A 23,046-nucleotide genomic window follows, 5' to 3' on the forward strand; every position below is an offset into this window, starting at 1 on the left:
AGCCTCTCGGAACTAAACTCAACAAAAGAGTAGGAATCAGTGGTTATCAGTAATGGAATACTTACATAACATGGACAAGGTCTTGGGTTTGATTCTCAGTACTACAAAACACAATTAAAGTTCAGGGAGGATAGTTCAGCAGACAAGTCACTAGCCATGCATGCCTGATAACCTGAGTTTGATAAAAGCTGGATGTTGAGGCATGCACTTATAATCTCAGCATTCCTGCAACAAGACAGGAGGTAGAGACAGGAGAATCATCCAGAAACTTACAGGTTAGCTAGTTCGGTGTATACAGTACAGCAGTATAAATAATGGGCCTTGTTTCAAACAAGATAGAATCTGAAAATCAGCCCTACAAGTCATTCTTATCTCTCTGAATTCTATGTATATGCACATCTTGGTATGGGTGAGCCCCTCACCCAAAAAAAAACACAAATTAATATAAAACCATAGAAAAACAAGTATTGTTATCTCTAAGATTTTTAAAGGAGTAATTCTAAGAAAACAGAATTGTCTTCTAAGAAATTCTCAAACACTACTACATGCCAGGTACCATTTTAAATGCACTTTCATAGATTTGGTAAATCTATAATTTATTTAATTTAATAAACCAAAATACGGTACCTTTGTCATTTGAGAATACAGTACAATCAGGAAGGTCAGACTCCCCTTTCTTTATCTTCTCCAAGGACCCTAATTCAAGAGGTAATCCACACATGGAAAGAAACTCTTTGTAGTGATATATTGTTTATGATTTATTAAAGCTTGCCTGAGAGAAACGTCAGTCACAAGCCATAGAAGCCAGGCACACACCTTTAATCCCAGCAGCCAGAAGCTAGGAGGAGGTGGTACACAGCTGTAATCCTAGGACTCAGGATTAAAAGGTAGACAGATCTCTGTGAGTTCAAGGCCACTTAGATCTACACAAAATTGAATCAGTCTATAAGAGAATTATAGCTCACACTTTTAATGCCAAGACTAATGAGAGGTACATAAGTCTGTAACAGGATTCAGTAGAAGGCATTCATTCTCCAGCCATGCTGAAGAAAGGTTATAGTCTGAGGCTTGGTGAGAGTTTGTGGAGACAGGATTCAGCCTAATTAGTCCTAGGTAGAGGTAAGAAGCTAGTGACCAGCTGCTTTGCTTTTCTGATACTCAGCTTGAAGCTTGAACCCCAATATCAGTCTCTGAATCATTTATTAATTCGTGTTACAACTCTTCATCTCTGAATTCACATGGATAAGAAGAATCCAAATAATCTGTGCAAAGGTTCCCCTAATTTATTACCATTAGATCATATACTTTGTCCAGTAACTCACCACTTCAACAAACCTAAATATAAAAATATACAAGAATACCTATTTTGAGGGATCTTGATTTCCTTCTAATGGTTCTTATCACCTAAAACTTGTACTAAAGTCTATATGATTTTCTCATATCGATCTGCCTTTTGTTATGGAAGCTTCTCTATGAACCCAGCAATAGGAAGAAAATATATTGCTTTTCCCTACATTTACTCATACTAATGTCCTAAAAATGACCCACTATTTCATCCAAGGAGAAGTTGGGGGAAAAACCAAGTTTGAAAAAATTAGGTGACATTCTCAAAATCAGACACTAAGTGGTGAGAAAACTGAATGTATAAACAAACGAGCCGCCTCCAATCTAAACTGGCCACTTCCACTGCACTTCACACTGCAATGCAGTAATAGCCTTGTGGGGCAATTTCGAGAAGGAGCAGCATAATCCCATTTTACAACTGAGAAAACTAGTAAAGGAAGTAATACTGCTGTCTGAGAAACACATCGGTAAGTGGCAGAACTATGACTTACATCGGTAAGTGGCAGAACTATGACTTACATGCAGACAGATCTCCTGCCTCCAACTCTGTGCACTTTCTGCTGTTCTCTTACATTTCCTCTTAAACAATGCCTTGAAGGAGTCCAACAGCAATGTACTCAACAAGGAGGCACAAGTGCCAAAATGTGGTCTTAACTCCAACTTCTTATGTTTTTCTTCCCCAGTTTTTTCATCCATAAAATTAATATTTGATTAGCTAGCCCCCAAAGTCTGGTAATCTGAGTTTTAATTAGTACCAATAAGTTTACAAGAAGCAGTTTATTTTATTTCCTTTCTATAAGGAAAATAACAATAGTAATTTTACTTATAGTTAGTGAAGTATTCATCACTGTACTTTACAATTACTACATGAAATTACCCATTAAATTTCATGTCTCTTTTTTCCCCTCAAACACTTTAGATACAAAGAAAGATCACATACCATCCAGTAACCCAGTACTAGAATATCTAATACCAAATATGTGAGGGTAATAATTTGTCCTTAGTGAGGGACCAGGATCCTTTTTGCTCTCTGCTGGATTTACATTTCTATTCACTAGCTAATTTCTCTTCCTAGGTTAAAAATCAACTCTGCTTCATTTATAACAGATAGTGTTGTAACCTAAGCCAAGGAATTTATACATAACTTTTGAGAAAATAATAGACTTAAGACTACAATTGTGGGGCTGGAAAGATGACTCAGTGGTTAAGAGCACTGGCTGCTCTTGCAGAGGACTCAGGTTCAACTACCAGCACCCACGTGGTTCCTCATAACCATCTGTAACTCTAGTTCTAGAGGATCTGATGCTTTCTTCTGGGCTCTGCAGACACCTCTGCAGACATGTATGTATGAAAGTATGTACGTATGTATGTACGTACATATGTATGTATGTATGTATGTATGTATGTATGTATACATACAGGCAAAACACCCATACACAAAATAAAATAATAAAAAAAAAAATTCAAGATTGGGCTTGTGTAACCCACAGAAAGAGCAGACCTGAACAAGGGGGAGCTCTTGAACCCCAGACTTGATGGCTGGGAATCCAGTATGGGACTGATCCAGACCCCCTGAATGTGGGTGTCAGGAAGGAGGCCTAGGCAATTTATGGGGCCTTGAGTATTTATCCCTGGCATACAAATGGACTTTGGGTGCCCATCCCACAATAAGAGATGTTCTCTCAGCCTGGACTCTTGGGGGAGGGCCTAGGCCCTGCCCTGCATAAAATGATAGACTATGGTTACCCCACCGTGGAGGGCCTCACCCTCCCTGGGGAAAGGAGTGGGGATTGGAGGAGGGGGAGGGGGGGTTGGAGGGAGGGTGTGGGAGGAGAGGAGGGAGAGAGTGAGGGACCTGGGATTAACATGTGAAACAACCTTGTTTCTAATTTAAATTTAAAAATTTCTTTTAAAGTTTAACCTCAGATGTAATTTTTTTCTGACAAGAAAGTGAAAAGAGAAGTACCAAAATACTTAAAATTTTGGGTAAATTCCTTCTGTTTTGGTTTCATTAAATATAGGTATGGAAAAATTCAATTCTAAACACCTTTCCCACTGTAACCTAGAAAATATTCTATCTTACAAAATGTCAAATGTGTAAATGATAAGAATTTGGAGAAAAGGGTATAGTGGTACAAATTAAAAAGGAATGAGATGCAATGCCAAGGCAGAACATAAAATATGTATGGTCACATTACCCCTAACACATATTAGTTGTAAGAGCAGAAAGAAACCTCTATATCCCTAGGACAACTAAATTAAATAGTTCACATAACACCAAAGGATAAGATTGCAGAGGCAGAACACATGTTCATACAGCTAATCCAGAGCTGGCTGGAGAACCTGATCAAATGCCCAATGCCTGAAATAATCAATGAAAATCAGGGAATGATCTTGAAAGGAAAGATGCTTGATCCTAGCCACCAGGAGGCTAAAACAAGAGGATGGCAAGTTTGAGGCCACACTAGGCAATATAGTGAGTGAGACCTGATCTCAAAAAAACAAAAAGGAAAAGAAGTAGAAGAAAAGGGCCATCAAGATGACTCAGTGAGTAAATATGCTTACTGATGAGCCTAATGAGGTGAGTTTGATCCCTGGAGGAAGTGTGTGCTATTCATTCAATTCTCCCAGCATCCTAATGGTCATATTCTGTTTACAGAAAGAGAATTTAAAGCTAAATGAGAGAAAGAACCCAGAATAAAAATCTAATCTCATGCCTCCAAAATCATGAGTTTAATCTTACCCTTATTATAGTCTGTCTCCATCATACAAGTCCTCAGATATACACTATCCCCTTTATATTTTACAACTTTGTAAAATACACATTCATGATCCTTCATAAATTCATCCCTTCGGAATTGAAACTACCTAGCATCTACTCTTGTCTTCCTCCTTCTTCAGTGCCTCCTCATGTTTTAGCATCCCTCATTGGCAGTGAGCCAATCTGAATCACTTGGAAAATTTATGAAAACAAATTTAGGCCCCACACTTAAGAGTTTATTACTTAGGTCTCGGATGTGGTTCAAAATTTCTATTTTGCCAGGCATGATAGCCCACACTTATAATTTGAACACTCCAGAGGCAGGGGTAGAAGGAATTAGAAGCAGGGTTATCTGGAGTCATCCCTGGCTACATAGCAAGAATTCAAGGCTAGACTTAGGATTATGAGACCTTGCCTCAAAAATACCAAAAGCACAAAAAAAAAAAAAAAAATTAACCAGGTGACCACATTTTGAAAACCACACTATCCTCAGGGGAAAGTGATCTGATCTCCAACTAAGAGACAATTGCTGGTTATATACCAAACCAGGCCAATTGATCCCATTCTCCTTGCCAGGGCTTAGTTCCTGAATAATGACATGTGCTATGTCCCCGGAAGCTTTGGAGGCTGTCCTGGAACTAGCTCTTGCCTGCTCTACAAGAGCCTCCAAAGCCACAGAGAAAACCCTGCCTTGAACCTCTTCCCCCCAAAAAAGGAAATTTATAATTCAGAGATAGAAAGTATAGTTTGACTCTGTAGAAGATTAGGGGAGGGGCACTTTAGGCGGTTGAAGAGATGGCTCAGTAGTTAAGAGCACTTGTTCTTACAGAGGCTCCTGTTTCAATTCCCAGCACCAGACCAAATTGGTGGCTGGACTGCAAATATTCATAATTTCTACTCTGTGTATGTGTGGGGGTGGGTCTGTCTGTCTCTCTCCTCTCTCTCTCTCTCTCTCTCTCTCTCTCTCTCTCTCTCTCTCTCTCTCTCTCTCACTCACACACACACACACACACACACACACACACACACACATATCCATTATCGAACAAAGCAAGTTATCTTTCCAATAGCTCCTATCAGTCAGTTTACTATACCAAAATAGGTACAAAGGTAACATAAGCATGATACAAACTTCAACATAATTTATAAAAAATTTAAGATTTTGTACTAACAGAATTTCAGATTTGGTACTAGAAAGATGTACTAGTACCTGAATAATCTCTGTAACCAATCTGTAAACTAGTTTTCTCAAATCTATTTCAATCTCATAAGTACTATATAGTTTAGAAAATAAAATTAGATTTTCTATAGTCTCTTATAAGTATGACTTAGGCTTTGCCAAGTGTACACTCTCAAACTAGATACCAATTTGGAACTATATTAGATAAAGGGTAAGACTGGACACAACATCCTTTTGTGGGAGCAAACTACAGCAGAGACAATACAATTCTAAATCTAGCTGTCATGACAACAGCTTCCAGCAAAAACTGCCATCCTTGGGAGCTCAGTTCTCTAATGCAATCTGAAGAGTTTGTTCACATAAATTCAACCTGGATGCTTTTCTTCAGATTTCTTTTTTCAGTGCTGACAATTAAGCCCATGATCTTGAGGATGCTAGGAGCATGCTCTATCATTGAGCTGCATCCTTATCCATCACAAGGAATCTGTAGACCCCCCCTCTCATAACCTATAATGAATCCATGCTGCCTGAAGTTGCTAAAAATTGACTATTTTACTGCCCTCTATTAATTCGTAAGGACTCTGACAAACAACCCTCCAGTAAAAATAACATACAATATATACTATCATATTCCCATAACATCTGGCCCATCTTTGCATCAACTCTTTAGTGTAGTGGCCTCCCTCATAATCAGCCAAGCCAGAACTGATAACAAAGGAAAAGAAGAAAAGAGACTTGGCAAAAGTGACAGCACTGAAGAAATGACCAGTATCATTGTGCAAAGGAGAGGCAGGAAGTGGTTAGCTCAGGTATAAAGAACAACCTTCATAAAGGCAATATGGCACCCCATGCCACTGAGGATTACACCTACAATTCACTTCCTAGAGTTTGGAATGATTCCACAGCATGTACTAGCTTTTGTTCAATAAATTAAAGTTCAATCCAAATAATTTTTATAACCAATTGTTTATACTTACTAAATCTTTACAACTGTACAAAAAAATAGCGTACTATGAGCTATGGGGGAAGATTCTTACAACAAAGATCACAGTTCCTTATTTTTTTGAGGGGTAGACTGTGGGGGCTTTGTTTTTGTTTTTGTTTTTTTGAGAGAGAGACTCAAGCAGCCCTAGCTGGCCTAAACCTCCTGATCCTCCTGCCTCCACCTCCACTGGGATTACAGGTGTTCACCACCACCTCATTCTTGAAGACTTACAATACAAAGGAAACAAAGATACATGAAATGATCAGACATAACACAATTTATTTTCTGTGCATGGGGGAGGGGGACACACAAGTATCATAGCATACACTTGGAAGTTAAAGGACAAGTCATGGGAGCTGGTTCTCTCATGTGGATCATAGGGATGAACTCAAATTGTGGGGGTTGGCAGCAAGTACCTACTGAGCCATCTCCCCAGCCCAAACCTTTTTAAAAAGTACAAATTTATGCAAAGAAAAAACTAATGACAATGCAATATCTAAACCTACATGTTACTGAGAAAACATTCCTTCAAAAAAGTTCACTGAGTTGTGAATTTTTAATCCCAGAATTTGGGAGACAGAGGCAGGTGGATCTCTATTGGGTTCGAGGCTAGCCTAATCTACATAGTGAATTCCAGGCTAACAAAGGATACATAAATCTTGTATTAAAACAAAAGGGGGGAAGAAGTAATTAAACATCTATGATTACACTAAAAATTGTTCTTTAAAATGATAGGGATATAATTCAATTGGTAGAGGCCCTGCCTAGAATACATGAAGCCCTGGGTTTGATACCCAGAATCATATAACCTGAGCATTACCTGTAATCTCAGCACTTGAAGTTAAAGGCTACACAAAGAGTTCAAAAATAGTCAGGCTATATAAAACTATGGTCGCAAAAGAAAAATACTTTTTCTAGTTGCTAAGGATACTTCAGGGTAGCAAGCAGACAAGGTCCTGGATTTCACAAGGCTTGAATACTAACTGAAGAATTAAGAAGAAAGGTTTCAAGCACAGAGCTATAAATTAAAGCGCTGTTTTAAGATCATTACACCTGCTTCTTTAACCTAGAATGACGGCCAGCATTTGTTGAACATTTGTTATGTGTGCATTAGGATTTCATGTAATCCTAATGCAAACCTATAAGCAGGTTATTATCAGTACAATTTTAAGGGTAAAAAAATAAACTATCAAGTTACATGTAGTCAGGAAATGGCAGCATTACAACCTTCAGAGTTAGGTAAGGGGCATAAGTTTAACTGATTTATAATACAGAGAGGATAAAATTTAAGTCAGACATCTTTGTTGAAGTATGAGATAATGGAATAAATTTGGCATGAGCCCTTGTTGGGTTTTTTTTGTTGTTGTTGTTGTTGTGTTTTCTTGTCTTTCTTCTTAAATAAAATGAAGAGTTAAGATTCCCAGATCAAACCAGCATGTTCAACTTATGGTTTTAAATACAATATGAAAAGGTTTTCAGGTGTCTAGTCCAACTGTTAGTAAAAGATATTTTGAAGGCTGCTACTATGGAGCCCTTACCCGAAGACTGGGACCATGTGTGTCCATGGCTTCATTAAGTGGCACATTAGCATTACATTAATTGTTAGAAACAGCTGTAGCACAAACCTCCAACAGATAAAAGGCCAAAGGCACAGAGAACAAAGGGAGAGCAGGAAAGCAATGATTGGCTGACCTGGTACTAGCTAGGTCAGTCAAGGCATTTGGTCTCTTTGCATTTCTAAATTCTCATGAATGGATATCCAGGCAGCAGCCCAAAGCCTTTCTCATTTCCATCTCAATCTCCAGGAAGAATTACAATGAGACCAAGAGCTACTAAGGCAGAGAGCAGATTCTGAATATTAAAGCACATACTAGGCAGGAACAAAAGGAAGAATAAGAAGTTGTCCATTTGAACCTAACAATGTTTAACAGTCAAAGTCTACCATACTCCTGCCATACACACCCTAGACCAAATCCCTTCAGTTATCTCTCATTTCTTCCTTGATCACTATGCACTTAGCAGGCATCACAGGAATACAACCAATAAAGAATATCCAGTTCCAGAGAACTATATCTAACAGAACCATCAAACACTACAGGGATTCTTGCTATCAAATGATAACTAGTACCCAAATTATCACTAAAGTTAACATACCTCCCTCCCCCTGCCTCCCCCCAAAAAGAAAAGAAAATGAAAGAAAGGAAAAAGAAATTGGAAGAAAAGTTCTTTTTTAATAAACTATCAAAATTTTTTTCATCATCATTACTAAAATTTAAGCTATAATTACCACTAACAAAAATCTTAAAGAACATCTGTCATTTCACATCTAGTTTCCAAAATATGTGGATAAGATCAATTTTGTAAAAATATTCAAGAGCTTCACCATTTTTCAGAAGGTTCCTCTTAATCCTCTATTACTTAAGTAGATATCTTCTGAATCGCCTGTTATTTTATTACCCACATTAATCTGCCTTCAAGTTGTATTCAAATTTTTAGCTTAAATATGTTAACTGTACACAATCTCTTCAACTTCAAAGTGGTCTAACCTTATCTAATTCTCATCTGTCAAGGGTTTCTGTGTGTGGCTCAAGTCATCTTCCAGAATTACTATATTTCAACTTCTCAAAATTCTTCAATTTCCACTTTAGAATCTGCAATATTGTTAGACGTTAATATTTTGCCATTAAAAAAAAAAAGCACTTGCTGACAAAAGGAGTGAGAAAAGACCTAATGGTGAGCAGAAAGGAATACATGAATGCTGATCTTTTTTAAAAACAACTGATCTATAATTGAATAGAATAAACAATTATTCTATATATCTAACAATAATGCTAAAGCAGGCCTTCAACTTTTGGGTTCAAACAACTCTCCTGCCTCTTGCAAGTAGCTGGGACTATTAAGTGCACATATGCCATAACACCCAGCAGAGGAAGGCTATTTAAAATTATATTTTATTTACTTAGTGCATGTGTGTGTGTGTATCTTCAGACTTGGTAGGAAGCATCTTTAAGTACTGAGTTATGTGGCTAATTCAGGAGACTTTTTAAAAGAAAGAACTTAACCAGAATGGCAAAGGTTGAGAGGTCCAGTAAGTAGTCTTAAGAATGAAAAGAGAATTCTACAGCTATCAGCATCACAGAAAGAAAGACATCCAGGAATCATGAGCCTCTTGATGAAAGAACACACCAATAACAATGAAGTGGCACTAGTTCAAAACAAACTTGAATCTGACCAGGTTTCTGGGGATGTGACTCAGTGCTACAGCTCTAGCCTAACTAATATATGAGAGGTCCTGGTTAGAGAAGAGGAAGGGAGAAGGAAAAGGGAGAAGAAAAGAGAGGGTAGAAGAGGAACAGGGTAAAAAGGAAAGGAGAGAGGGAGGAAAGGACAAAGTTGGGCTTCTAGACCCAGGTTTGGATTTGTAAAAAATAAAAAAAGGGGTGCTAAAGTAATGGCTCAACAATTAAGATCACTGGCTACTCTTACTCTTCCAGAGGACCTGGGTTCAATTCCCAGCATCCACATGGAGATTCATAATCAACTGAAGCCTCAGTCCCAGGAGATCTAACACCTTCTTCTAGACTCCTCTTATACCAAACACACAGGGGGGACACAGACATACATACATACATACAAGAAAACTACATATATAAATTAAATTAAAATAGGTTTTTTTTTTTTTTTGGTTTTTTCGAAACAGGGTTTCTCTGTATTGTTTTGGAGGCTATCGGTCCAGCCTGGCCTCGAACTCACAGAGATCCGCCTGCCTCTGCCTCCCAAGTGCTGGGATTAAAGGCATGCGCCACCACCACTCGGCCTAAAATAGTTTTTAAAAATACATAGGACCAAGGAAGTTGTTTTAATAATAGGATACAAACCCTGAAGTGAATAACCTTACAGAATAATGTGGTTTCTTCAACAAATAAATTGAAAGGATGGTCAAAGAGGTTGAGAGATATGATTTGAATAAAAAATGTCCCCCATTTGAATGCTTGGTCCCATTTGGTGGTATTGTTGGGGAACTCTTAGGAGGTGTGGCCTTTTGGCGGAAGTGTGTCACTAAAGCAGGATTTGAGAGTTAAAAGATTCTTGTGATTTCTAGTTTACTTTATCTGCTTCAAGCTTGCAGTTCTAGATATGAGTTCTCAGCTTCTTGCTCCTGCTACCATGCCTGCTGCCTCCCCTCCACCATTGTGGACTCACCCTTTGGAACCATAAACCCAAATAAACTTTTTTCTATAATTTACCTGTTCATGGTGTTTCATCACAGCAACAGAAAAGTAACTAACACAAAGGGAAACTTAGAAATGATGATAATAAAATAATAATAATAATAATAAAGAAATGATGATAATACATCAAGAAAATAAAAACAGCATTGTGCAAACCTTACCTGGGGGAATGGGGAGGGGATCAACACAGGGTCTCACTATGTAAAACAGACCAGACCTCTGCCTCTCCAGTGCTGGGGTTAATGGCATCCATTGCTATACCCATCTCCTTTTCTAGATTTTGAGTCAAGCAATTTAAATTCCCAGTAGTAACAAGACATAGTTTGGAAAACAGAGCTCTGATTTTTTGTTTTTTGTTTTGATGGTGCTGCTTATAGTGTTCTGTTTGGGATTTTTGTTTTTGTTTTTGTTTTGTTTTGTTTTGTTTTGTTTTGTTTGTTTTTTTGTGGTGCTGGGGACTAAACTTGGTGTTCTACTTATGCTAGGCCCCAGTCCCATATCTTTTGCTTTGTTTTGTATGAACATTAGTGTTGGTCGTGTATGGGTGTCTGTATGAGTTAGTCAGATCCACCAGAGCTTGAATTACAGAGAGTTGTGAGCTGCCATATGGATGCTAGGAATTGAACCCTGGTTCTCTGCAAGAGCAGCCAATGCTCTTAACTGCTGAGTCAGCTGTTATTTTTAACAGAAGAAAGCTAGTAACATTAAGCCAGGTATGGTAGTATCTGGCTGTAATTCCATCACTCTGGAAACTAAGACAGTAGGATCTAGATTGTAAGGCCAGACTGAAATACACAAATAACTTACTAAAAGGAAGGGAAAAAAAGTCCTTTAAAAGAAACAATACTTGATACTAATATAAAAGAACATCCAATTTTGAAGACCTGCCTTGGGATAAAAGACTGGCCCTCAGAATAGAACTATAAATGCAGCTGTAAGGTTCCTATCTAGCATATGTGCAACCAAACAAAAACAAAACAAACTTGACACCTAGAAAACAAACTTGATACCTACAAAAGCCTCAAAAATACGTTAATTCCTCAACTCAAATGAAGTAAAGAAACATCCAGATGACAAAATAATTGGAGGTAGCCTTGAAATATTTTTACTCTTAGATGTCATCAGGAAAGCCTTCAACTTTTACTCATGGCAGAGGTATTTGCACTAAACAGTCATCTATTTAGCAATCCCTATCATCTTTTAGACAAATATTAAAATAACCTTTTCTTAAGTAGTGTGACATAGATTAAGGAGAAATAAGAAAGAACTTGAAAGCATGGGGGGGTTACAAGGGAGAAATACACAAGAATTATTTTATGCTTGTTGAGCTGGAGAAACATTAAACTAATGTTCTTACTCAAGAAGTCACGTGGGCTAGTGTATGCTGGTTTCACTTTCATTTACTCAGTACACAAAATGTTAATAAATACCTACTATATGTCAGGCTCAAGCACAACAACAGTCAACAGAAAGGAATCCTACTTTTTATTTCCAAGAAATGTCAAATGCTTGCTGTAATTCCAGCACTCAAGAGGCTGAGACTGAAGGATCAAGGAGTTCAAGGGTCATCTTTGGCTACACAGCCAGTTCAAGGTAACCTAATAAGATTGTCTCAAAAAAAAAAAAACCAATAAACAAACTACCCCATTCTCTTTTATGTAGCCATGCTTTAAAGGAACTAATTCTGTGAGCTTAGGTTCCAGTAGGGTAGATAACCATTAATCAAATAAAACCACAGATTAGCAAATGAGTACAGTTCTGTGAAAACAAATGATGATATGAATACTAAAAGTGTCTATTTGGTAAAATACCAATGTTTACAATTTATTTTGAAAGGCTTCAAAATAATAAGGATATGAATAGTTTGAGAGATGGACAGGCATGCAATAAGCAAATAGAGTGAAATACCACAGAATTTAAGTAATATGTTAGGTATACGGGAGCTGTGTGTAAAGTTTCCTCTAAGACTGAAACATTCTATCCTGCAAGACGTTCCATAAACTAATCAAAATGGATTCAGGAAGTCCCTGAAACTGATCAGATTCATTAGGTCCCTCCCTGCCAGAGTAAGCAATAAAAGCTGAGACTCCCCCTAAGACAGAAGGAAGCTGAGCAGCAAAAGGAAGCTGAGCTGCAAAGAAGACTCTTGAGATCAGGTCATCTGCCTATAAGAAGGAGAAAACAGCTTGCCTGGAAGAGGTTCAAATCAGAGTCTCTTGGAAACAACAATCTCCAACCGGTTGAGCTGCCTGCAGGCTGTGCAGGGTGCTCCAAGTTTCCCAGCTTTTGTGACCTGTCACTGGTGCTGGGGTGGGCCTTGGTAATGCTGCTGTCTTTGAGTCATTTCTGCTCCTGTAAAGAACCCCTCAATCATAGTTCTCTAAGTAACTATAAAGGTTTTTCCAACACAAGGGCATCTTGGCAGTCAGGAGTCAAGGAATACAACAGTCATATTACAAGAAACAAACCTCACACAAGGGATTTATTGAGGAGAAACCCAGAATGGCTGCTGCCTCTGACTGGGAACAGAGATAGCTGAGGGCTGGATGGAGGGGAAGGCTTTTATAGGGTTTTTGAAACATATGCAGTGAGCTTGATGGGAAAGTATTGAACAATAGGAAGCTCTGGATAAAGCCAGGGACATGGCGTTTTTCTTTGGCCTAGGTCTTGGGTTTGGGGTCAAGTCAGGAGGAGGGTGTTCTTGCTCCTTTACCCTACAGTAAACACAATGAAATTCACTGGTTCATCAAGTTGAACTTCGGTGGTATCTGTACTTTGTTCTGTCTGTGGGATCCCTATGTGGGGTGAGGAGACATGTGTTGTGTCTCCCAGGAAAAGTTTTGTATCACACAACTAAAGCTCATGAATATACACATATGTATGCCTTTACAAGTCCATGTGAGTGAGTGAAATCTCTACACTGCTGAACAAACTTGGACTTTCAAAAAGTATATCATTATGGATTTTTCCATTGTGTCTATCTGGCTTTTTATTTACTTTTATGTTACCACTGTATAGGTAACAACTTCAGTAATTCAAGCAAAGTATATTCTGAGAAGCTGAGATTATAACTCATGGTAGAGCAAGTATTTGAAGTCCTGGATTCAATTACCAGAACTAAAGAAAATTCTGGTGACAAAACAAACCCCACAAATTTGGGGCTAATCTAATTCCAGGTGAGACTGAACACTTGTGCCCCAATCTGACTTTTTTTTCAGGGTTTTTTTTTTTTTTAACACGGGTCTCTCTATGTAGCACTAGTTGGCCTGGATCTGGTATATCAGACTAGCCTTACTTACAGATATCCACCTGTCTCTGCCTCCCAAGTAAGTGCTCAAAAAAGCAAATAAATAAACATTCAAAAAATAAAAACAAAGGGGGCTTAGGTAAAGATACCAAAACTGGAAGAGTAATTAGCTGACAATATTTCACCTTTTTGGATCCTGGTTAGCAACTCTAATGGGGGTGGGGGGGGCTTGGAGATTAAGGAGAATTCTAAGAAATGCTCTCCAAATATGAGTCAAAGGAACTTTAAATCGAGTTGATGGCCCATGCCAGTAATCCTAGCACTTAAGAGATGAAAGCAAAAAAGTTGTGGATACATGAAACCCTGTCTCAAATAAGTAAAATATAAAATCATTTTTATTTTTATAAAAAAAAATCCCAATCACAAATTCCCAACTAAGAGCCAATACCAGTCAAGTATTGTGTAGCTCACAAACTGCAACTACCTATGGTGCTTTCCTGATCCTCAAACACTGTAAGGTGTAAATCAGCTATGGTACAATGAAAAAAGCACAAGCTCAAAAGCCAAAATGATCTGGCTTCAAATTTTAACTATGTGATATACAGCCTTAGGCAATTCAATTAATTCCCCTGCTTTCTCTTCTATAATGATAAAACGACACCTGTCCTAACTAATCCAGAGAACTGTTCAAAGAACAAAGTGAAGCCATATTATAGTGAAAGTACCTTGTATATCACAAAAGGCATTTCATCATCTGGGTCCTGTCTCTCTCTGTTCTCACCATTCCCCGTCTACAGCTCTACCTACTACACATACTAACCTACTCAGTACTCACCATAAAAGCTTTTTAGATATGTGACCCTCCTAACTGCTCTCCCTTTCAGAAAGGTCCTTATTCTCCCCTTTCCACAATTCCTGTGCTATTAAACTTTGCTCATATTTCAAACCTCATCTGCAGTGTCACACTTCCTTTAACGCAGCTTGCCAAGCCTCCCCATTTCAAGTGGAATAGATCCCCTTCCTGACACATAGTACCTGCACATATCTTAATGTGTCTGTTTCCCCCTAAACAATGCCTAATACATAATGTGATTAGTAAATGAATGAATTCAAATAGCAATAAATCACTGATTTTTATGTAACAAGTACCTAAGACATTTACAGCATATATTGTATTTGCAACTATGTTTGCATATTAGAATCATCTATAAACATTTAATTAGAGCTAACTAAATAAGGTATATTAGCACAATCAGTAGGTAGAGGCAAAAGGATCAGAAATTCAAAGCCATCTCTGCTACACAACTAAAGGCCACCAGGGCCCACATTAGACCCTATCTTTAAAAGACACACACAAACACACACACACACACACACACACACACACACACACACCCCAAGAGAGTTAAAATAAACTTAAGACCGCTGTGTTTTTATTAATCTTGAGAAGTAATTCAAACATTATCAAAATTAAAAACCTTTATGTACATATAAATTATATTACTCTAACATCTTACAGATCAAAATCTTACAATTCATTTGCACAAACATTAATCTAACTTTCACAAAAAATATGTCCATTAAGAGTTTCTTCTCGGGGCTAGAGAAATGGCCCAGTGGTTAAGAGCACTGGCTTCTCTTCCAGAAGACCCAGGTTCAATTTCCAGGACCCACACAATGGCTCACAGCTGTCTATAACCCCTGTTCTAGACACCCTAACACAGACATACATGCAGGAAAAACATCAATGTAAATAAAATACAAATAAATAAATAATTTTTAAAAAAGAATTTCTTCTCTTTTCTAAATGAAGAACTAGAGATTTAAGTATGTAAGTTGCTTCTTGTGTAACTTTAAATTTGGTGCTCTCCTTTTTATTCCCAATTCCTTCCTATAAAATATTTCAACAACACACAAAGAACTATGGAGACAAAGGTTTAAATAAGTAACATATAAACCTCAGCTTTGTGGGAACCAGGGTGGGAGTAAGGAAAGTTGAGCCTGAAGATGCTGTGTACACAGACAGAAGATCATTGTGGAAGAGACACATACATTGGCATTATCATTTATCATAACAAAAGATTCAAAAGGCAGATTCTGTAAAAGAGAACAAGCATTCTTGCCACCCCTACTTGGAATTTACCCAGCCTGAAAGGGAAATAGAAACTTGAGAGAGCTGGAAGCAGAAAGGGAAAGAATGAAGAAAGCTCCATAAATAAGAATGGTTTCCCAAGGCTATATGCAAATTACTTACCCCTGACTCATGAATAAGAGCCAAGATATAATGGACTTTTAGAACTTAAGAACTTGGATCAATTTTAGAGAATTAATCAATACCACATAAAATCATATCAATGAAGGACTGGAGAGACTGCTCAGAGGTTAAGAGCACTTGTACAAGAACCTAACCTGGGTAAGGTTCCTAGCACCCACACAGGAGATCACAATGCGCTATAACTCTACCTCTAGGGAATCAGTCAGAATCCCTCTTCAGGCACCAGACACACCTGTGGAGCACATGCAGGTTGAACATTTATATGTGTAAAATAAAGATAAATATTTTTAAAACAAAGAAAACTATTTTAAAACTCTATGATTTGCCTTTAAAAATAATAAATGCTAGTAATGAGGGATTAAAGAACCTCTAGTTATTCCTAAACTTAGTACTTCAAGATCCTTGACAAGGAATAATTTGGTTGGTTGGTTGGTTGGTTGTGATAGGGTTTGTGGTCACCAGGCTGACCTCAAACTCAATATGTAGCCAAAGATGACCCTGAACTTCTGATCTTCTACCACTCTAGAGTGCTGGAATTACAGGCATGCACCAGCATACCTGGCTTTATGTGGTACTGGGGATCAAACCCAGATTTTTCATATATGCTAGTCAAGCAGTCTACCAACTAAGCTCCTTGCCAGTCACAAAGGATAGATTAGAGGGTAATAAAACAAGCATGACATCAAAAACAGAAACAGGAAAAAATATTTTTAAAAACAGAGGAGTTCTAAGAAAGAAGACAAAATTATTTCTGAGAGAAGGCTTAAGACAAGGCAGTGCATAACATTAATAAACATATGAGGCAGGGACAAGAAATGCCATATTCAAGCTGCTATTACAATCTTTTCTACTTCATAATATTTATGCTATCATAAAATTTTCTCTCTAGCTCAAACTCTGTTCTTTGGTTAGGGTTTTCTTAAGGGTAAGAAACTGAAATTAGGAAATAGTGTCCCAGAGTCTAGATGGATAAAGTTCAAAGTCAATATGAAAGTCAGGTACTATACCTAGAATTTCAGAATGTGCTTCAATCAGCATCCAGGCATTTGCTGATGTGCTTTTTAAGCAAACCAACATTTCTATGATTCTCAGTCTCCTGTGTGTATTTCTCTTATTGGTGATGAATAAAACATTGTGATTGGCCAGGAAGATAGGCGGGGCTAGGAGACAAGAAGAATGCTGGGGAGAGAGGCAGAGAGAAGAGATGCCATGTAGAGACCAAGAATATAGGATATACTAGGCGTTCTCTGGTAAAGATAAGGCCACATGGAAACACACAGATTAGTAGTCATGGGTTAATAATTAAGGGAGTGCTAGCCAGTAAGAAGCCCTAGCCAACAGTTTTATAATTAATAGAGCATTCATGTGTTTATTTGGGGCAAAGCAGCTGTGGGACCAGGCAGGACAGAAACCTCCATATTCACAGGGCTACTATAAAAACTGAAGAAAATAGCACCCAGGAAAAAATCTCTTCCCACATGCATGACAAAGTCTACATGAAATAAATCTGTCTTTTTTTTTTTTTTTTTTTTTTTGGTTTTTCGAGACAGGGTTTCTCTGTATTGTTTTGGAGGCTGTCCTTGAATTGGCTCTGTAAACCAGGCTGGCCTCAAGAAATAAATCTTCCTAATGTACAAAAAAAAGGACAGGCTAAATGAATTTTTTAACTCCAACAACCGTATACTTATTTGTAAAATATTCCTATTCCCCCATGCATAAAAATTTAAGCAGCCTGGAAACTGGAAATAGCCCATGGTTGCTGGGGTCAGGTGGATATGGATTGGAATTGAGGTTTGTCATTTACCACTACAAGCCTCTGCTTCTTTATCTCTGAGATAACAGCAATTATTCTGAGGGTTGGGGGAAAAAAACTCACCTTCCACTTGCTGTAATTTAAAAATACTGGTCACCACTCCCAGCTTCAAAATGATTTTTGAAGTATGTTTATTAAAACACTTGCTTAAAACCTATGCATAAATTGGGAGGGGAAGGCACCTCTACAATCAAATCCCCCTGTTTATCCATCCATTTCAATATTTCCTTAAGAGCTTGGGCTATAGCCTATTTATAGCTGGATATCTATCCCAGAAAAGGTCTGGTACGTGGTACAGATGAACCCAATTATTGTTTATAAGGTAACAAATGAATAAATGAAGCCACTTTTCCCAGAGGGATGTTAGGAAAGGGGAAAACTGGGCATGTTGTGGTAGGCTAGTAAGAAAGGTGACAAAAACACTTGGCTGAAGAGATGACTCAGTAAAGTATTTTCCACACAAGCAGGAGTACTTGAATTTGGTTCCCCAGCACCTATATAACAAATGGGAGCAGTAGTATACCTATAATCCCAGCACTGGGGAGGCAGTCAAGAGGATGCCTAGAGTTTGCTGGCCAGCCAGTCTAACTGAACTCTTAAGTCTCAAAAAGTACAGAAGCAATTAAAGACACCCAACAGACATATGGCTCCACAAATGCACACACAAACCTACAAACATACAAGAAAAAATACATACATACATATACACACACAATAAAAAAAAGTGAAACAAAACACTTCTAGAGCCTCATAAGGAAGAGAAATTGTTGTGTGGAATCAAGTGAGCCTTTATACAGTTTTAAACATCACTAGAAAAAGACAAAAAACACAGGCAATCTAGAAGAGACACTTTCAAGTTCAGACTCAAAAGTTGGAGTTCTCATGTTAGACCTGCAAAACCAAGTTGCAAATTCTCAAGAAAGAATCCTGGCCTACGATATTTCAGCAGTTTTCAGGTCCTGTCTAAACCACTATTCTAAGTTGGAAAATCCTGTAGGTTTTTTCTATTGTACAAAGACAGCAAAGCCATGAATATGCCTATCTATAATCTCAGCGCTCAAGAAGCTGAGACAGGAAAGCTGGCACAAATTTAAAGCCAGTCTGGGCTACACAGCAAGACCCTAGTTTCACATAATACTAAGAAATAAGAATAACAAAACACAGGGAAGGAAGGATGGCTAAAGCTAAAATGAATGCCCCAAAATGTTAAGATTCTTCTGGATTTGCAAATTGGAATGTGATTACTCTTCACTCAAACTATTCTTCAACAAAACCCCAATGTAGCAACTGGCAGTAAATAGGACTAAATCATATTATTCATCCAACAAATATTTGAGTGTCTGTGCTAGTTGTGGTTAGTTACTCTTCTAGGCACTGAGCTAAGGCAATGAACTTGAACAGAAAAACTTCCAGCCCTCAAGAAGCTTTCATTCCAGTAGAAAGAGATGGGTTGGAGGGAAGAAGTATACACAGAAGGAAATGTCAGAGTCTAAGTACTATAAAGAAGAAAAAGGGGTGGGGGGAGAAGGGAAAATGGAGGACACTGTTAGTTTTGCCAAAACACAGATCTTTAAACTAAATAGTGAGTTCTCAAACTTATTAACGAATCAGGATCATTAGGAGGGCCTTAATAAAGCACAGATTTCTGCTTTATTATTTTGTAGGTTTTATCTTGTAGGTTTGGAATAAGACTCATTAATATACTGACAAATTCCCAGATTATGTTGACACTACTGGTCCAAAGACTGTATTTTTGACAACTAACTGTTCTATCCAAAAGATTAGGTAACCTAGCTCATGAGCCTTACAGGACTTGTTTCTTTCATCCATTCACATTATTTACTCATTCAAACACTTATTCAAAAGTACAGGAATATTTCTAGACACTAAATCTAATTATATCCTGACCTCAAATAATTCAGAGAGAGAGTCAGGCCTAGTGGTATAGGCCTGTAATCCCAGCTCCTCAGAAGTTACAAGCAGAAGGATTCCAAGTTCAAGGACTGCCTGAGCTATACATGGAGTTTGAATGCCAGCCTGAGCAACTTAGGTAGGTCCTGTCTCAAAATAAAAAATAGAACCAATGAAATGGGTCAACAGGTAAAGAAGTCCTTGCTTTTATGCCCGAAAGTTCCACCCCTGAAACCCACTATGAAAAGTGAAACTGAACCAACTCATGAAAGTTGTCCTCTGACCTCCACAAAACTCCCACTCACACAATAACAATAAATAAAACTTTAGCCGGGCAGTGGTGGCACACACCTTTAATCCCAGCACTCGGGAGGCAGAGGCAGGCGGATCTCTGTGAGTTCGAGGCCAGCCTGGTCTACAGAGCTAATTCCAGAGCAGCCTCCAAAGCCACAGAGAAACCCTGTCTCAAAAAAAAAAAAAAAAAAAACTTTAAATATACAGGGCCGGCAAGACAGTTTATCAAGAAAGGGCGCTTGCCTCCAAGCCTGATAACTTGAGTCTGATCCCCAGGAAGAAGAGAACCAATTCCCAAAAGTTGCCCCCGATCTTCATACAAGCTACAATACCTTGAATGTATGCACTCATAACACAACAAATAAATATGTAAAGAGGGAGAGCCCTAGGTTCAAACTTCAACCTGTCAAAAAAAAAAAAAAAAAAAAAAGAACCACAGTTCATTTCCTGAGCTACAGAATGAGTTCAAGGCTGGTCCTGTCTCAGAATTTTAAAATGTTCAGTGTGAAAGGGGTTGGGGATAGAGCTAAGCAATAGGACACTTGATCCCTAGTACCACAGAAAGGGGAGGGGGAGGAGAAGAGGGAGGGAGGGAGGGAGGAAGGAAGAATGCAAAGGCTAAAGGGAAAAGGTGCAAACTCTAACTGCAACTGATTATCAGAAGGACTTTAGAAGAGCAGTTCATCCCAAGAGAAGAAAGGAGAGAAGAGGGACTGTTTCTCAGAGATCCAACAAAGAACTCTCTACAGGCAAGTAAGAGGTAGAAAGCAGCACTCCAGGTGGAGCAGCAGGAGCAGCACATAAAAAAAGAGATGAGAAAAAGCGAGTGGAGGACACCACACAAAACGTTTAAGGCTGCAAAAGCAGGTAACGGTCTGGGCTCCGGTTTATTTCGTCCTAAAAAGTCTGATCCTTCAACTGTGAAAAGAGAGGGGTGGGGGTAGGAAGCACTGATATGACAAGTTTTGTTTTACAAAGAAGCCTCAAGATGCATAGCTTCCTGCAAACCTAGCACAAGGCCTCAAAACAGGTACTCAAAAAATACATATTGAATTGAACTGGATAAGCTTTGTATCAAATGCACTTATAGATAAGGGGCCAGTCACTTTCCCTAAGGACTTGCTTTGGCCAGAACGAGACTTGTAGGACAGGTCCAGCAACCTCAATTACTGCACACTATTCCCTGTACAACTGGAGTCCCCCAGAGGGCTTTCATTGTTTACATGTCTACCTCACCCACTAAACTTTGAGCTCTTGGTCTTGTGAGCACAGACCGACTGTATTGATACACTTGAAATTCACACAGACCTTAGTAGACAGCTTGAAACACTGTAACACTCCATATTTTAGTACTAATGTTGGATAAGCAGATGAATAAATAAGCAAGTTGATCAGGTCAAGCCATAAGTCCATGTAGTAGGTAAGAATATGAAAAAGTTTCAGGGAGTGTTGCCAAAACTCTTTGAGAGGTGGCTTCTAGATGAGGTGGGTTGTGTGTTCAAGTGTGCATGGTGTAGAATAGGGTACCAGTGCAGTCAGAAGAAATCCCTGTGGGCCTCTGGGAGCCCCAATAGGGAGAAGTGTGATCCACCACGAAGGAGGCAGAATGGATGCCAGCGAAGACTTCACTGTGGGGAGTATTCTTCAGTGGAATCTTGAAAGCTGAGTGGATGATTGCTAGCTACTTGCTTATTTCTGAAGATCAATAGCAAACTCCAGGAACTTTAAGGTTGGAAGCGACCTGTTCAAGGTCACACAGGAAGGGGGTGATGCATATCTATGCTGCTGTTTTCTTCCTGACAGGGAGGAGAGACCCTTAAACACCGGGACAAAGATTTTTCCAAAGAACGATTCTTAAAAGTAGTAACTTGATTATTAACCTTTTCTGAAAATATTGTAAAGGCTAATTATCCAAGGGGTTTAACATAAGGAACTTAAGTTACAAGATTTTTTAAAGTCACCCAATAATTGTCAAGTATTCTTCCAAAACACTCACAGTATTGTTTACCCTTAAAAGATCCAAGATAGTTAGTGATGGTTGGGAATAATTCTGCCTTTTGAAGTAGGATAATAATGGGAGTGAAAAAACTATGATTCTCATTCTCCTTTTCCAAGTCTATGCGGAACTTCCAAGTTACGGGGTATTCCTGGAGTGGGGGAGGGGCGGCACAAGTCATTTACTACGAATCTTTATTTTTCCAGACGATGAACCCGAAAAGTGATTCCCAAACCGGGACCGACCACGGTGTATAAAACCGCACTGCTTTCCTAAACGTCTGCGTCGCGGACCAGTTTCAGCGTCCCAGGACCCCGAAGTTCCGGAGGGAGTCAGTCAGTCCGGGACCCAAACCTGGGGGCCTCCCACGCCAGAGCCCGCCCTCGGGGTCCCCCAGTGTCCCGGCTGCGGGAAGCCGCGATCGCACCGGAGCTGGCACAGGGGGCCTTTGTTGGCCCGAAGGGAGTCGGCCTCGCGGGGCGGCGCCCGCCTCTGCTCACCTGGCGCCCCCGCCCCCGCGCCTTCCCCAGCCCCGCGCCTTCGCCTGGACGCCGCGATGCCGGGAGCACCGGGCGGGGGCCCGGCTCTCACCTTCTGCGCTCGCTCCGCTCCTCCTCCTCCTCCTCCTCCTGGCGGCGACCGAGCCCGGAGAGAGCGCGGGAGTGTGCGCGGGCGGCCGCCCCGCGTTCTCCTCACACAGCTCCCGCCCCGTTCCCTCAGGCCCGGGGTCTGGAGGACGGGCCGCTGCGGGCCGCGGGGAGCGGGAGGCGCGCCGGGACTCCGAGGGGGCGGGGTGCGCTCGCTGAGGGGAGCGTTCCCTGAGGGGACTGTGGAGAGCGCGGGCTCTGAGGGAGCAGAAGCGACTGCGAAGAGCCGGTGATCGCGGAGGGGACCCCGTGCAGCCTAAGGGTGAAGCGGGACGGGAAAGTGTGGGGAAGCGGGGAGGAGCGCCCACCGTGCGGCCGCACCTTCGGCCCCAGTCGCAGCCTTGCTATTGTATGCTGCCCG

General features: G+C 39.6%; 1 protein-coding gene across 1 annotated transcript in view; it reads right to left on the minus strand.

Annotated features, from left to right (window-relative positions):
- The window catches only part of Pak1 (p21 (RAC1) activated kinase 1), a 120,119-nt gene extending 97,090 nt beyond the window's left edge, over positions 1-23,029 (minus strand). The window contains exon 1 of the mRNA XM_040728245.1: positions 22,630-23,029. The gene's annotated coding sequence lies outside the window, so the exon portion shown is untranslated. The remainder of the gene's footprint in view (positions 1-22,629) is intronic.
- Between the last annotated feature and the right edge of the window lie 17 nt (positions 23,030-23,046).

The sequence above is a fragment of the Mesocricetus auratus genome, unplaced genomic scaffold (assembly GCF_017639785.1).
Source record: "Mesocricetus auratus isolate SY011 unplaced genomic scaffold, BCM_Maur_2.0 Super-Scaffold_4256, whole genome shotgun sequence".
NCBI classification, from domain to species: domain Eukaryota; kingdom Metazoa; phylum Chordata; class Mammalia; order Rodentia; family Cricetidae; genus Mesocricetus; species Mesocricetus auratus.